The 16,697-nt window shown below is 37.9% G+C and overlaps 1 pseudogene; it reads left to right on the top strand.

Annotated features, from left to right (window-relative positions):
• The first annotated feature begins 15,191 nt into the window (after positions 1–15,191).
• On the top strand, positions 15,192–15,952 carry LOC142423013 (cyclin-dependent kinase 2-associated protein 2 pseudogene; annotated as a pseudogene).
• The last annotated feature ends 745 nt before the right edge of the window (positions 15,953–16,697 follow it).

The following is a 16,697-nucleotide window of genomic DNA, read 5'->3' as shown; positions in this document are numbered from 1 at the left end:
CTTATTATTGAGAACAGCTCTGCGATGAGCATGCATGAGCAAATGCCTCTTGGTGCTAAGCTCTTAGTTCTTTAGGCTATGTACCCAGAAGAAGGAAGCACCATATTGTTTCCCACCGTGCTTGTACATTGTTACAGTCCTACCAACAGTGTGTTAATTTGTGTCTCTCTAATTTCACACAGAGTTATAGTCTCTGAAACCCACAGAAGCAGTTCTAGCCCTTCCTAAAAGGTCACTGTGGATGAGAATGAGATTCCACTTGATGACAGTGAGTTTTGTTTTGTTTTGATTTTGGCATGAGCATGGTGGAGGTAGTCAAGCCTAATCACTATATAAAGTCTTGATTCTCATGCAACCCAAAGCAATGACATACTATCACAATTTCTCTTTCACAGAGGAACATAGGCTATCAAGAAATTGTAGACCAAGGGTTTTGTTAATAAAATATGTTGAATATGAATCTGGGTAAGTATCCATTTGTCTTCATAATTATATTGAAATTTCCTAATAGCTGTTTTCATTATTATTATTTTACAAGGAACAGAATTAAAAATGGCATTGTTGTTAGGCATCACTGAGTTGGTTTTGGTCTCAGTGACCCTGTTTGCAAAAAAAAAATGAAACACTCTCTGATCTTGTACCATCCTCACAATTGCTGATGAGTGTGAGCCCATCATTAGAGCCACTGGGTCAATTCATCTTGTTAAGCATATTGCCCCCATGCACATCACCCCTTTTTTGGGGGGCTTGTCCTCTACTTAACCACAGGATCCCTAGTGGCATAGTGGTTATGAGTTGGGCTGAGGTCATCCAGGTGGACAGTTTGAAACTACCAGAAGCATTCTGGTTCTATTTCTTCCAAGATAAATATATTATTTCTTTTGGAAGTCCATGATACTTTCAAAATTCCTTGCCAGCACCATAATTCAAATGTATCAATTCTTCAGTTTTTCTGTGTTCAATTTTTACAGGCAAATTTTTACATGATTGAATGCAACATGGTTTGGTTCAGGTATACCTTAATCCTCAAAGTAACATCTTTACTTTTTAAAACTTAAAAGAGGTCTTTCTTGTACAGTAGATTTACCCATAATAATGACATTCTTTATGACTTTGCTGCTACTTCCACGAGAATTGATTGTGGATTCAAGCAAGATAAAATTCTTGACAACTTTGATCATTTCTTTATTTATCCTTATTTTACCTATTGGTCCAGTTGTGAGGATTTTGGTCTTCTTGCCATTGAGTTGTCATCTTTGATCTTATCAGCTAGTTCTTCAAATTCTTCTTGCTTTCAATTACATGGTGTGTCATCTACATATCAAAAGTATTAATAAGTCTTCCTTAAATCTTGAAGCCTTTTTCTTCTTCATATAGTCCAGTTTCTGTGATTATTTGCTCAGCATACAGATTTAATAAATATAGTGAAAGTATACAACCCTGACATACCATTTTCTTGACTTTAAAACATTCAACATTCAATTATATCCTCATGGTCCATGTATAGGTTCTGAATGAGCACAATTAGGTGTTCTGGAATTCTCATTCTTCTCAAGGCTAATTATGGTACATAAATTGTTTTAATCCACACTGCTATGCATAATTAATAAAACCCAAGTGGACACCTTTCTGGTATTTTCTGCTTCCAGGCAAGATATGTCTGACAGCAGCATAAGTGATATCCCTTGTTACAAATCTTTTTCAAAATCAAGACTGAATTTCTGGCAGCTCCCTTTCAATTTATTGCTACAAACATTGCTGAGTGATCCTCAGCAAAAATTTACTTGCATGCAATTTTAATGATGTGGTTCTAAAATTTGCTAAGTCAGTTGGGTCTCCTTTGTTTGAAATGGATATAAGTACGGGTCTTTTCCAGTCAGCTATCTAAGTATCTGTCTTCCAAATTTCCTAGCATATATGAATAAGTACTTACAATACTTAATCAGGCTTTTGAAACATTTCCATTTGTCTTCTGTCAATTCCTGGAGTCTTGCTTTTGAATAAAGCTTTCTGTGCAGCTTAAATGTCTTCCTCAGTACCATCGACTCTTGCTCTTATGCCATCTTCTGAAATGGTGGAATGCAAGCTGCTTCCTTTTGGTACAGCATATCTGTGCATTCTTTCCACCTTCTTTCATCGCTTCCTGCATCATTCAATATTTTTCCCATAGAATCTTTCACGTCTAGGCTTGAATTATTCCCTCAGTTCTTCCAGATTGAGATATGCTGAGCATGTTTTTCCTTTTGTGTTTTCTAACTCTAGGTTTTTTGTGATGTGGCTTGATTTTTTCTTGAATATTTCTTTCAATTGAATGTATACTGTGTTCTTCCTTTTCGACTTACTAACTCTAGTTCTTCACACATCTCTGGTCTTCATTTTGCTGTCTTTTTGAGCTGCCCTTTAAATTTTTCTCTTCAGTTCTTGTACTTCGCCTTTTTTTTACATTTGCCTTAGCTACTCTATGATGAAGAGGCAGCGTTAGAGTCTTTTCTGACCTTCATTTTTATCTTGTTTTTCCTGTATCTTAAATGCATTTTTTCAAGTAAGTTTTTAGGTCACCCCACAGTTCAGCAGGTCTTCTGTCATTGGTGTTTTGCGCAGCAAACTTATTCTTGGGTTGTTTTCAAAATTTAAGTGGGATATACTCAAGAGAGCATTTTGGCTCTAATGAATATGTTTTAAAATTTTTCTACTTTAAACTGAACTTAAAAATGTAAGATTCTTTCATTAAATCCCCAGCTTCATTTCTATCACCAACACCATGTTTTCCAACTGCTGCACCTTCCTCTTTGTTTCTAATGTTGGCATTCCATTTGCCAAAAACTGTTGATGCATCTTGATTACATGTCTGATCAATGTCAGACTAAGGATGTTGGGAAAATTCTTCAATTTTTTCATTACTAGTTTTATAGTGGTATTGAATGGCTTTCCTTGTGCGTGGCTAGGTAGTTGGAAAATATGTCCTTGGCAATAGAAACAAAGCTGAATTTCTTTGTTGCAAATTTTTCAGCAATACACAAAACAACTAACTCATGGACTTCTACACCCAGAATAGATAAAAATAATATTTAGTGCACAAGATTCCATCTAGGAAAAGACTATGGAGAAGTGCGATATGAGCAGCTAAAACCAGACTTGGGCCAACTATGGGCCAGACAATCAGTTGCTTATATGTAAATTCCAGATGAAGTTGAACAAAATGAAAATAAACCCATGAGTTCAAAATATGACCTTTAATATATACCACATTCAACTGGAGAACAGCTCAAGAACAGATTTGCTGTATTGAATACTGACAGATGATCTGGTGGTCTGTAAGAGGACATTCAGAACACAATTCTGGAAGAAGAAGGCCATTAAAAGACAAGTGTATGGGCAAGAAAAGACTGAAATGTGCTCTTAATTTCACAGTAGCTAAGACAAATGGAAGAAATTATGAGGTCAAAGAACTGAATAGAAAACTTCAAAGGGCCGCTTGAGAAGACAAAGTAAAATATTTTAATGAAATATGCATAGCCCAAAACCAAAGGAGAAGACCATGTTGAGCATATCTTAAACTGAAAAACTCAATAAAAAAAATTCAAGCCTTGAGTTGTTATATTGAATGATCATGTGGGCCAAATATTGATTGAATTATGCAAGAAGTATCAAAAATGATGGAAAGAATACTAAAAGGAGCTAGGTGACCTTCCTGCATTTGAGGAGGAAGCATATGAGCAAGAACCAAGGGTACACATATATTGGTAACAAAATTAAATACACATATAAAGATATCTTCCATCAATACTACATATATTTTTGGATATACTTCCTGCCCTTCCCACTAGTTCAATCTTCATGTCTCTCCCCGAATTCTGATTTTAGAATAGTCTACCAAGTAAGATCGAGGGACAGCATTTACCCAGTGACAAAATTCAGAAGCTTTTGGAGAAAGGAGGAACAGAAACAAGAAACACAGGGTGAAAGTAGACTATGATATGGTCATTTGAGGGGCTAGCAATGGGTGAGCTGAAACAAAATTTGAATAAATTGTTAAATGTAAGAGTGATGATCTGCTTGGTAAACTTTCAAATAATTCACACACAAAGTATCTTTTAAATAATATAACAAATTAACAATTGCTTAATAAATCATGTAATTTGCATTTTAGAAAAATTTATTCTAATACATTTGCAATACATTCTTGCAAAGGTGGTGTAAAAATTCTACAAAGGCAGAAAATTCTGGATCATAATGAATTTAACATTTTTCAAAGTAGTGTATTCAAACTAAATGTATTCTTAAAATATGATTGAATTAATCTAGAGATCCATAAATAAATGACAATGAGAGCCTTCTTATATACTTGCAATATAATTACATGGAACTTATAAATATTTAAAATTAAAGTTAATAAAACATGTAAATGAAACATTTTCAAATTAAGCTAAGGCTTCAAATTGGCAGAAATATTTATACTTCATCAAATATATATGAGAGAGAAAAGAAACGTCTTGAACTATTTTGCTTAACATTGGGGCGTTCAGTGGAGATTCCCAAAAGATCCAAATTCAGGAGACGAGCTGGAGTAACTTTTAAGGTTTCTCAATTGACTGCAGGGAATTATCTAAATGGCTCTTGTTCATAGGCATATCTTTTGTTACTCCCACGAAAAGACTAGTATTCCTAGTGGGTGTGGGGAAGGAGGTAGGGAAAGCCACTGGATATGATTCTAATGCGAGTACCCTTTGGCTGGGTGTAAAATCAGGCCGGTGAGAAGGAGGAGGTGTAATCTCATCATCAACACAATCTAAGAGTACTTCATGTGGACCCTGAGATCCTCGTTCACTGAATGCCCTTCATCCAGGAGAGAGCTTTCCCCAGATAGCAGTGGCAGAGGAGCCAGTGCAGTGGATTAAGGAGCTAGAACAAGAAACAAAATGGTGGGTCTTTCGATTACTCAAACAGAACTCACTGCTGGTGAGTCAGTGCTGACTTATGGCGACCTCTTGTGGGTTTCTGAGATTGTGCTTGTTTATAGGAGTAGAGATAATGTGATTAACACAATGGATGTATTGATTGTGATAGGAGCTATAAGAGCCCCCAATTAAAGTATGTATTAAAATTAAAAACTAAAATAAAACAACTATCATTACTCTCCATCAACAGACATAACAGTGAGAACAGAGATTGGTGGTCTAAAGACGAATCAAATGAACTTAGAATGAGAAACACACCTAAAGTAAAAAAGAACACAAGTAACTAGAGCCTTTTTATTGCTACCAATACAAAGGACAAGCAGGCTGCTCCTTATGCAACTCATTTAATTTGTTCCTGAAGGTTGGTGGGCTCTCTTTGGCTGGTTTAAGCATGTGTATATCACTTTAAGGAAAAGGGCAAACATCACTGGCAATTCTTCTTTTCTGCAGTGTCTTGCAAACACCACTAGCAGTCAGTCATTATGATTCAAGAACAGCTAATGAAGTTTCAATTGAAAGTGAAATGCAACTTTAAGCTCTAAATCCTGATGCCTACAAAAAAAACACATCTTAAATGGCCAAGACTACCTACAAAACAGAGCCATGAGAGTAATGAAATCTCTCATTCACGGACATCTTAGAGCCTGCACGCTGCTAGAGAATTCCAGAAATAATTATACTCACACTTACTAAGCATCTTAAGTTAACTTATTAAATAAATTCACAACGGTGTTTTTTGGGAAGGAATATTAATCTGGCAGTCTTCCTCGGGAAGCATGAAGAAGATAAAATTTACTGCTACTCTAAGACTTATAGAAATGTTAGTTATGTGTGGTCTTCCTCTCAGTAAAGTAACACATTTTAAACTGCTCTTTTTGTAATGTAAATGATTTGATAAATTCTATCACTAATATTTCCTCTGAAAACTTTATTCAAAATACTTTCAACAAAAGTAACTTCTTGGATATTACTTCTCATGCTGGTTCTTTTTATTTCCGCAATAGCTGTTGGCCAACAGGCATAAATAATGCCCAGTACAACAGACAAGTACTTCTTATGTGGTACACATGGCTTTCAGTATTGATAACACAGCTGTGAACAAAACAGGCAAACATAATTCTCTTCATGAAGTTTAAATTAGGCAAGAATGGCAATAAATAAAATAAGTACATTAAATACATAGGATGTTAGATTGTACAAGCCTACTTATTTTTATTAAATAAGCTGAGAAGCTGTATTATGAAGAATAAAATGGCATCTGTGTTAGTCCAGGTTGACTAGAGAAACAAATTCAGAGACACTCATATATGTATAAGAAAGATATGTGTGTGTGTATATATATATATAAGCGTCATTGTATATGAAGAAAATAGCCCAGTTCAGATTAAGTCTATAAGTCTGGTATCACCCCATAAATCTCATTCTAGTCCATAAATTCCTCTTCAGACTCACACAGCACATGCAAAAATGCTGAATACACGAAGATCACAGGCCGGTGGGTGAACAGTCCTGTAGATCTGTTAGGTGGCTAGAGGCAGAAACCAGGGGTTTGTCCCTCCACACCCAAAGGCCTCCCTCCCCTCTTTACAGGAGGTAGGAAGCTGATAAAGGTAAGAGGGCATGCACAAATTCAGGCCTCTGAGACAGGAAGCCACTGCACTTAGAAGGGCCCCAATCTGGGTCAGGTGGGCTAAATTCACTCAATGGGGTCCACCAGCACTGTCAACCATGCCTCTGAGCAGAAGGTGCCAAAAGGCTGAAACGTGGAGACCACCACCCTCTCTTCCAGCTGCTCCTTAGCTTCGCTGCCGTTTCTCTGGCTTCAGGTGTGGTGGGCAGTACCCTGAGGGTGACTGTGTTCTTAACTGTAAGACCTGAAACTTCGTCTATCCTTTATAACACTCAATCAGGTCACCAGTCAGGCTTCCTGTGAAGCCAAGAACTGAGGTATTTCCCATCCAAGGACTCTAACAGATCCAGTGTGGGTGGAAACATCTTCGCATTGACATGGGGCTCCATGTGACTCCTCCAGCTCTTTGAGTGTCTCAACAGCTGGCAAGTGAAGAAAAGAGAGAGAGAGAGAGAGAGAGAGAGAGAGAGAGAGAGAGAGAGAGAGAGAGAGAGAGAGAGAGAGAGAAAGCTCCCAGAATCCTCATTAGAAGGCCACGTCTAATGACAGGCTAGACTCCACTCCTTCATTCTTAATATCCTCAAATTGACACAAGATCATGTAACTAGTACAGCATCAGAATTGGAAGAAGACTCATTCACAACCTGTAATATGCAGCTGACATAACACAGCTTGCTGAAAATAAAGAGGATTTTCAGCATTTATTGATGAAAATCAAAGATGAATGCCCTCAGTATGACTCACACCTGAATATAAAGAAAACACAAATCTTTACACCTGGACTAATAAACATCATATTAAGTGGCTGAAAGATTGATGTTGCCAAGAATGAACTTTCTTAGATCCACAATTAACTCTCATGGAAGCCCATTCAAGAAATCAAAAGAAGTATAGTATTGTTTAAATCAGTTGCAAAAAACCTCTTTAAATGTTAAAAAGCAAAACTTTTTTGACAACTTTTAAGATTAAACTATGCTATGTCATATTTTTAATCACATTATAATCATGTGAACGCTAGATAATGTGTAAGATATTCTAAAAATAATGGATGACTTTGAATTTTTATTTTGGGGGAGAATATTAAGGATACCATAGCCTGGCATGGTATAGCATACACTGCTATGGTATATTCAAGAATAAACAAATCTTCTTGGAATAAGTACAACTAGAATGCTTCTTAGGAATGAGTGTGGTGAGCGTGTCTCACACATTTGGGGCATGGTATCAAGACTGACTAGTCCCGGGAGAAGGCTATCATGCATTGTGAGGAAGAGGACTAGTGACAAACAGGAAGATCCTCAATGAGATGATTGACACAGTGGCCACAACAACTTCCTCAACTATAGGAATGGTCGTGAGGCTGATGCAGAACCAGGCAGTGACTCAGTGTATTGTCATAGAGGTGCCATGAACCAGAGTACCTGATGGCAACTAACCAGAGTGGCTTACTCCCATGATTCTAAATCTTAAGCATGCATCCCTGTTATCTGCAGCACTAGTTCAGACAGAGAGCAGGGACCAACTCACATGATTCTGCAGGTGTAAGATAGGTCCTGATAAGTTGTACTTCTAATACGTTCAGATGATACTGATGATGTTTGTCCTGACACCATACATAAAAACTGTAGCCCTAAATAGTTCCTACTATCTTTCAATACAAATGTTTCAGATTGCTCCAATTCTTTTTTTTTAACAAAAGTATTCTTGCATTGAGGGAGTACTTCAGTGGAGGCCCAATGTCCAACCAGATGTTATTCTTTTGTATAGCCAGACAGCATCTGGTTTCTTTTTTCTTAAACATTTTATTAGGGGCTCATACAACTCTTATCAAAATCCATACATACACATACACCAATTTTATTAAGCACATCTGTACATTCTTTTCCCTAATCATTTTCAAAGCATTTGCTCTCCACTTAAGCCCTTTGCATCAGGTCCTCTCTTTTTTGTCCCCTCCCTCCTCGCTCCCTCCATCCTCATGAGCCCTTGATAATTTATAGATTATTATTTTGTCATATCTTGCCCTATATATTGCACCAATTTTTTGGCAATTACACTTAAACAAATTATGGAGAAAAAATAGGGTTTTAAATGAATGATGCATTTTCAACTTATTAAAGATTACAATTTTTATTTAAGGTCACCAAAGAAACAGTAATGCAAAGAAAAGCAGGTTTATCAAAATTTACTCAGAATATATTTTTATATTTTAGAAAATCAAAACAGGATATGCCAGTTATAACTATTTCAGAGGAACATATATAATGTGATTTTATTTTTTCCACTTTGTATTATATCTATTTGGAAGTTACATAACTTCAGAAATATCCTTTTAAACAAATAATGTGAGTTTTAAAAATAAAATGGGAAAAAGTTTCATAATATAGAGAACACAGTTTTCTACCTACCAATATAGAAATGCTAGGATATAAAATACTATGTAAATATTTGCTTTTAAAATGAGACAAGGAGATACTCAGACACAATCAATGATGTTTTACTATAACTGGACAGATAGTGTGTAAATGCCAAGAGAAGAATATGAGGACTTAGCGTTGTTGTCTCCTTGATGCTTCACTATACCCTCAAGTAGAAGCCAGACTAGCAAAATATCTGGCTTGTAGCATTCAGCTGTTTTCTTGATAACTGGTCATTAGCATTCCCTGTGCTGTCATTTGTAGAGAAAACCAATTATAAAAACATTAGCAGGAGTTTTATTAACAGTAGTTATAGTTTAAGTATATAATTACGGCCAGGTCAGAGCAATTGACATTGTATACCCAGATGACTTAATATGTCCCTGTAATTGCTTTTTATAATTCTTGACTAAAAGTTCCCTCCATCTAGTAAACGTATGGTACTTGGGTTTCTGAGGGCCTACTCTTGGTAGAATCATGGGGTTGGTTGTGACTCAGGGTGAACCCTGTGTGCAAACAAGAATTGTCTTATTAGCTTTTCAGGTTGTGATCTCTCAGAGGATCAGCAGCAAGACTTGTCAAATGCCTTTGGATTGGTTGAAACCATGAGCATTTTGCATGATACAGACTCACTTCTGAGGATTAGAGTTATGAAAATAAATTATTTCATTTCTCAATTTTGCCTCACTTACTAACCGTGGTGTAGGAGAGGAGCCCTGGTGTTGCTGCTGGACAGCTAACCACGAGATTGTCAAACCCAGAAGCTGCTCTGTGAGAGAAGGAGGGCTTCTGGTCCCTTACAGACTTACAGCCTTTGAGACCCACCGTGAGGTCTCTAGGGCCCCAAATCAGCTTACTAGCAGTGGGTTTGGGTTTTGTTCTTATAGCATCTATACTATAGTTATTTATCTTTATAGTATACTATACTATAGAGTAAATATACTATATTTATATATGTTTCTTTTAATCTTTTTGCATTTTATAGCAAATTTTAGGGAAATACATACAGGCATTTAAATGAACAGATTGCATAGAATAATTTTAGAATATTTTTAGTGACCATGTATGTTTCTGATGTCTGTCAGTACACCTGGAAACATTCTCTATGGCTTGGAGCAAAGATGTTCAATGAGCTAGAAAAAATTACAAGTCATTTGCAGAAAATAATTAAATGTAGGATATGTTTTTGTTTCCAGAATTTAATTATTTTTAGGGAAGTTTTAGATTAACAGAAAAATTGAGCAGAAAATTCATCTATAACCATCCCCAGTTTCTGTTATTAGCATCTTACATTACTGTGGTGCATATTATGTTGCTTCTATATAAAATTCATAATTCCCTCTTTTGTGTTGTACTGAGAGTTACAGTTTTTGGTAAATGCATAACAAGATATCCATGATTGCTGTACCATGAAAAATATGTATTCTCCTTGAATGATCTGTGCTTCATGTTTTCATCCCTCCTTCATTCCTTTCCTCCCCACAAACCCTTGTTCACCAACAGAATTTTACTATCGCTATAATTTTGCATATTTTGAATATCATAAAATTAGAATCATACATTATATAATATTTCACACAGTGGTCTTAAATTTAATTATATGCATTTATTGTTGCTCCGTGCTAGTGGTTTGATAGAACTTTTGTTGCTGAATTACAGTTCACTGTATGAATATACTCTTTTTTTTGTTTATCCAATTACCTATGGAAGATCTTGGATGTTCCTAGTATTTGACAATTACAAATAAAGCTACCAAACACACACGTGTGCATTTTTCTGGTTTGTTAATGTGTTTCATTTAGGACATAATTTTCAGCTCATTCAGGTAAATATCTAGGAGAAGAATGGTTGAATTTTAAGGTTAGTGAAACTTACAGCAGAGTCAGCAACTCAACCCATTACCATCAAGTCAATTCTGATGCACAGGGAAATTAAGAAATCAAATGAACCTAAGAAAACAAATGACAAATCGCATTGGGTAAATCTATAGCAAAAGCAGTTGAAGAGCAAGGATGTTGCTTTGGAGAGCAAATGACACATTACAAGGGGTAAATCTGCTGTTAAATTGTTGAAGGACAAGGGTGTCTCTTGGAGGACTAAGATAGCCCTGACCCAGACCATGGTATTTTCAATGGCCTCGTATTCATGTGAGAGGTGGACAGGAAACAAGGAAGTTCAAAAAAGAATCGATACATTTGAATTATGGTGCTGGTGAAGAATATTGACAGTTCTCTGGATGGCCACAAGAACAAACTAGTCTGACGGGAGAAGAACTGACATGGTTTCTGAAATAATGTTTTCATACAGGAATGATTGTGAGGATGGCACAGGACAAGCAGTAATTAAATTTTGTTTTACAATATGAGTCATTTTATACAACAATTTTGTTAATCAATATGAGTCAGAGTGAATTTGGCAGTAACTAAGAACAATAACATGCAAAATATTTTTAAAACAAATTTTTACTTCTAATATTTGACTATTCAGATTGAGATTATTCGATCATTTAAATACACAGATGATAAGTTTGTAATAAATAATATAAGTACATAGACTAAATTGTGTAAAATATTATTTATTCCTCTTGATATCTAAATTCCATTTCCATTTTGCATTTCTTTCATCATAATTATTCAATCTGTATACTAAATGATGGCAAACACTAAATAAATAATCTCCAGTGTACTGCAAGTTTATATCTCACCTCATTTATCCAAAAGAAAGTCCTTACATTTTGAAAAGCAGTGGTATGTGAATTAAGTTAGGGGTTGCTAACAGAAAGGTTGGCAATTCAAGCCACTAAGCTCTCCTCAGGAGAGGTAAGACTGTCTGCTCCTGTAAAGATTTATAACCTCACAAACACTGAGCAGCAGGAATACTCTGCCCCACAAGGTGCTATGACACAGAATTGACACTCTGAAGTGGGTTTGGCTTGGGGATGAGGTTATTTAAGAAGAGCTGGCTCTGGGCTTTATAGTTGATTGATTTAATTCATTTGATCTTTAAAATTTGCTAATGTATCCTATACTCTTCTTTTGAGGAATTGACTCACACAGGCGACGGTGGAAATCTTTGCTTCCAAGCACTAAACCTCCTAAGCCATTCAGTAACTGTATTGATCTAAGTTGGGTGACTTGGGAAATTTTCTAAGATATTTTTGACACAGTATAATAGATACAAAACTACTTCATTTCCCCCCTATACCATGATGTTTGTTGAAAAATTTTAGGCTTTACCAGTTTCCTTAGCTTTTATCATAAGTTCGATGTTATCTGCGTTTAAATTCCTAAGGCTATCTGGGGATTCTCTAATGGAATCAACATGCCCTCCTTTATATTTGATGAAGAGGTATAACTCCACTTCCCATCAATCCTCTACTGTTCATAGATATACTTTCACATAAATCTTTCCTGTGTGACTTTGTTTATATATTGATTTTCTCTTTATAAAGCAGAACTCAGAAGAGATTATCATTAACAGCACTCTTGTTGGCTTTTGTTTAACTAAATCAATAACACAATAAAACAGTGGTTCTCAACCTGCCAAGACCATTTACTACAGTTCCTCATGTTGTGGTGACCCACCCCGCCACCAGAAAAGCATTTTTGTTGCTACTTCATAAATATACTTTTGCTACTGTTATGAATCGGGCGACCCCTGTGAAAGGGTCATTCGACCCCCAACGGAGTCCCGACTCACAGGTTAAGAACCACTGCAGTAAAACCTTAGTTCTGAACAAAGTTCGATTCACATATAAAGGGTTTTTATTGTTATTGTCCTTAGATGCCGTTGAGTTTGTTCTGACCCTTTTGCACAAAAGACCGAAACACTTCCCAGGCCTGTGTCATCCTCACACTCCCTCCCAGCGCTTGAGTCCGTTGTTGAAGCCATTGTGGAGATCCACCTCCCGGAGAACTTTCCTCTTGCTCACTTCCACATTACCTTACTGAGCACGATGCCCTTTTCCAGGGCTTCTCTAGTCGTGTCCACATTAAGTAAGATGAAGTCTCGCCATTCTTGTTTCTAAAGAGCTTCTTCCGAGACAGATCCGGTTGTCCTTTTGGCAGTCCCTGGTATTTTCAGTACTCCTCCAGCAGCACAATTTGAACGCCTCGATTCTTCTCCCATCTGCCTATTCAATGTCCAACTTCCACAGGCCTATGAGGCAGTGGAAAATATCATGGCTTGGATCAGACACACCTTACTCCTCAAAGTAACATCCTTGATTTTCAATACTGCAAAGAGGTCTTGTGCAGCCGACTTACCTACTGCAAAATTCTTCTTTTGATCTCTTACCTGCTGCTTCCATGAGAATTGATTGTGGATCCAAGGAAGACAAAATCCTTGACAACTTGTTATTTTCCAAATGTTCATGATAGTACTGGTCCAGTTGTGAGGATTTGGCTCTTCTTTACATCGATTTGTAATCCATACTGGAGGCTGTAATCCTTGATTCATCAAGTGCCTCAAGTTCTCCTCACTTTCAGTCATCTGCATATCACAGATTGTTTAAAAGCCCAATAAAAGTTTAGGGCTATAAAATAGCTTTTTTGGTTGGGATACACCATCAGCCCCAGTCTCTAGGCTCACCCAGATGTCACTTTGACACCCTCAACCTTGAGAAGGGGTCCAATTATCACAACCTCCTGAAGCAAGGATTCTACCTCCCTCACGTGGCTTTGCTGGGTCCATTTTCCTGCCACACCATATCTGGACACATCTTTTTTTTGAGATGCAGGCATGCAACTGACTTCAATCCAAAACAAGCACTGAAGTGCAGTTTCAAAAGGGTAGAAACTCTGCTAGTGTAAGACTTGAGTGTTATGAATAATGCCTTGTTTGAACCAATGCAGCTTGAAAGAGCTATACTTTATTTAAATCATTCCAACTTCACCCACATTGGGGAAATTAACACAACATAGCAAAACTTACTGAAGATTGCATATCCATCATAATGCCAGTGAGACGGCATACAAAAAGATATAATTGGTAATACAGTCAATCACCAATATTGTTTTTATATTTTACATTCTCCTGTTGAGCATATTCGATCAGAGAATCACATTAAACCACATGATTTTAAATGATAAGACCAAGGTAAATCCGCTGGTTTGGGAGAATTTTTTTAATTCAGTCACTGTTGTTACTTTGAAACAGTGCTCTTTTTTAGACTATTGCTTTATTCTCAGATTACTTTAAAACAAACACACCAATTTAATTTTAAAATATTTACATTACTCCAAGCATGTTATATCAAATTCATTTTTATACAGCTTTTAATAATTATAGTCTACTTATCTTTCTTTGAATATATTCTGTACTTTAAACTGGTTATATGTGGGCCTTTCTCATGTTTACTCAATATAATTTATTATGGTGAATGAATGCTATAAATGACAGAATATTGATTAGTCTGCCTACATGAGTATATCAGTTTTTGTTTTCTGTTTTTTTATGATTTTTAGAAAAAATGGGCAGGTTTGTATTCACTCTCAATATATATTGGTTAACAGAGTGAAGAAATGTATTTTGTTAACTTGTCATATTATCAGGGAATTGCTATGACTAGAATCTAAGGCAGTGGTTCCGAACTTTCCTTATGCTGCGACCATTTCATACAGCTCCTCATGTTGTGGTGACCCCCCCACCTCAACCAGAAAATTAATTTTGTTGCTACTTCATAACTGTAATTTTGCTACTGTTATAAATCGGGAAACCCCTGTGAAAGAGTCGTTCGACCCAAAAAAGGGCACAACCCACAGGTTGAGGACCGCTGATGTAAGAGAAGCTCAGAGTGTAAGTAGTAACTTCCCTGGTTCCATGACATCTTGTGTAGTATTTTGTGTACCATCATATGCAGAGCTCACAAAATCACGTGGCTCTCATTTGAGTTTTGCCATCTGGATAGCGTATGTTCAGTGGGTCAGTAAAATTGTCTTCCCTCAGCTTCGACAAGAGGAAGAAGGAAGCGAGGATCCATTTACCGACAGTAAATCAACACACAGGACAACAAGGTGTGCCAATGGTTATGTACTAGATTACTAATTGAAGATTCATCGTTTGAAATATTCCGTGGCCTCGTGAGAAAAACAACAACAACCTGATTATTACCAAAATAATCTTGTGGGGAGGGCGTCGGACCGACCTCGACCGGGGGCTTGGAACGCTGGGAGGAGGCGTCCCTGCCCCATGCTGACCCCTTCCTGGTGCCTGTTGCAGCCGGAAGCGTCCCCTCGCCGTCGGGCTCCGGGCCGGGAGCCGCTGCCCCTTTCAGGCCACTGTTTAACGACTTTGGACCGCCCTCCATGGGCTATGTGCAGGCCATGAAGCCGCCCGGCACTCAGGGCTCCCAGAGCACCTACACGGACCTGCTGTCTGTCATAGAGGAAATGGGCAAGGAGATCCGGCCCACCTATGCCAGAAGCAAGAGTGCTTTGGAGCGCCTGAAGAGAGGCATCATCCACGCCCGGGCCCTGGTCAGAGAGTGCCTGGCCGAGACAGAGCGCAATGCCAGAACGTAACGAAAGCGCCCTCTACTCCTCGCCTGGACCTTGCCGGCCACCGCAGAGCACTGACCTCTCCCCGTCCTCCACCCAGAGTCGCACTTCCAGCCCTGTGTCCCTGGGTGGGCACTCTTCAGGAACCAGCTCACTCCAGCCTGCAGCACTGGTCAAGGGCCCTCCAAGTGTCAGCCGCCAGGTCACTGTGAATCCCCCCTCCCCATGACCTGCCATCAGTGCTGATCCACCGGGAGCCTTCACCTTCCCGTGCCCCCTCCCACCTCAGCACCTAGCCAGCACCGAGGACTACTTCCTTTCCAACCCCTTGTCCCCAGCAGGCGCCTGGAAGGCTGGTCGCCTCCCTGCCTTGTCCCCCTGGGTCACAGCGACTCTTTTCTCAGTGTGTCTTTTGCTAAATACGCCCTTTTTGTATAAAATAAAGCTGATTTGGAGTTGTAAAACAAAAACAAAAACAAAACAAAAAACAAAACAAAAAAATAATCTTGTGGGTCAGTACTTCTTCATCACACAGAGTTGCTATGAATTGAAATCAACTCAGCCATACATGCCATCTACACCACTAACCACTTGTAAAAATTACTGGTTTATTAGTTTATCCCATTTTCAAAGTCTTAAATCAGTATGTTGTAGACACATCCAACAGCAAGAGATTACACTCATTTCTTTGTTGTTATGCAGTTTGTAGGATTGGCACCACCACTTTGAACTATTAAAATCTCTTAACTAGTTATCTGATAAGTAAATGAGTAAAAAATGGCCTCTGTGAATTAGCCCAAATTGTTTATTTATTGATAGAAAGCTGAGACTCATTAGCCTAAACCCAAATTTATACCTATCCAGTGTGGTAGTTACATAATCTGTTGTCAATTTGAGGCTTCAGAGTGAAGGGGTTGAGTTTAGCCTGTTAATCAGATCACAGCTTGATGACCTCACTTAGAGGCGCTAAGGAGATAAATAGCTCACTGGAGGTGGGACATATGCTCAGTCCCCATGAGACATGCTTGCTAACTAGACACATGGAGACAGGCTGATGGCAGCCAGAGCCTCAGAGCTGGAGAAGCCACGTAGAGACCCCTGCCAGCTCTGAGATACTTTATCCATAAGATCCAGCTACTGGACCCACAAGACTTTCCACCAATGGCCTGTAATCATTCTGCAGTTGGCGCCATTG

This window comes from Tenrec ecaudatus, chromosome 12 (genome assembly GCF_050624435.1).
Source record: "Tenrec ecaudatus isolate mTenEca1 chromosome 12, mTenEca1.hap1, whole genome shotgun sequence".
Classification (NCBI taxonomy): Eukaryota; Metazoa; Chordata; class Mammalia; order Afrosoricida; family Tenrecidae; genus Tenrec; species Tenrec ecaudatus.
The sequence above is the reverse complement of the archived record's forward strand: the minus strand, read 5'-3'. Positions and strand labels throughout refer to the sequence as shown.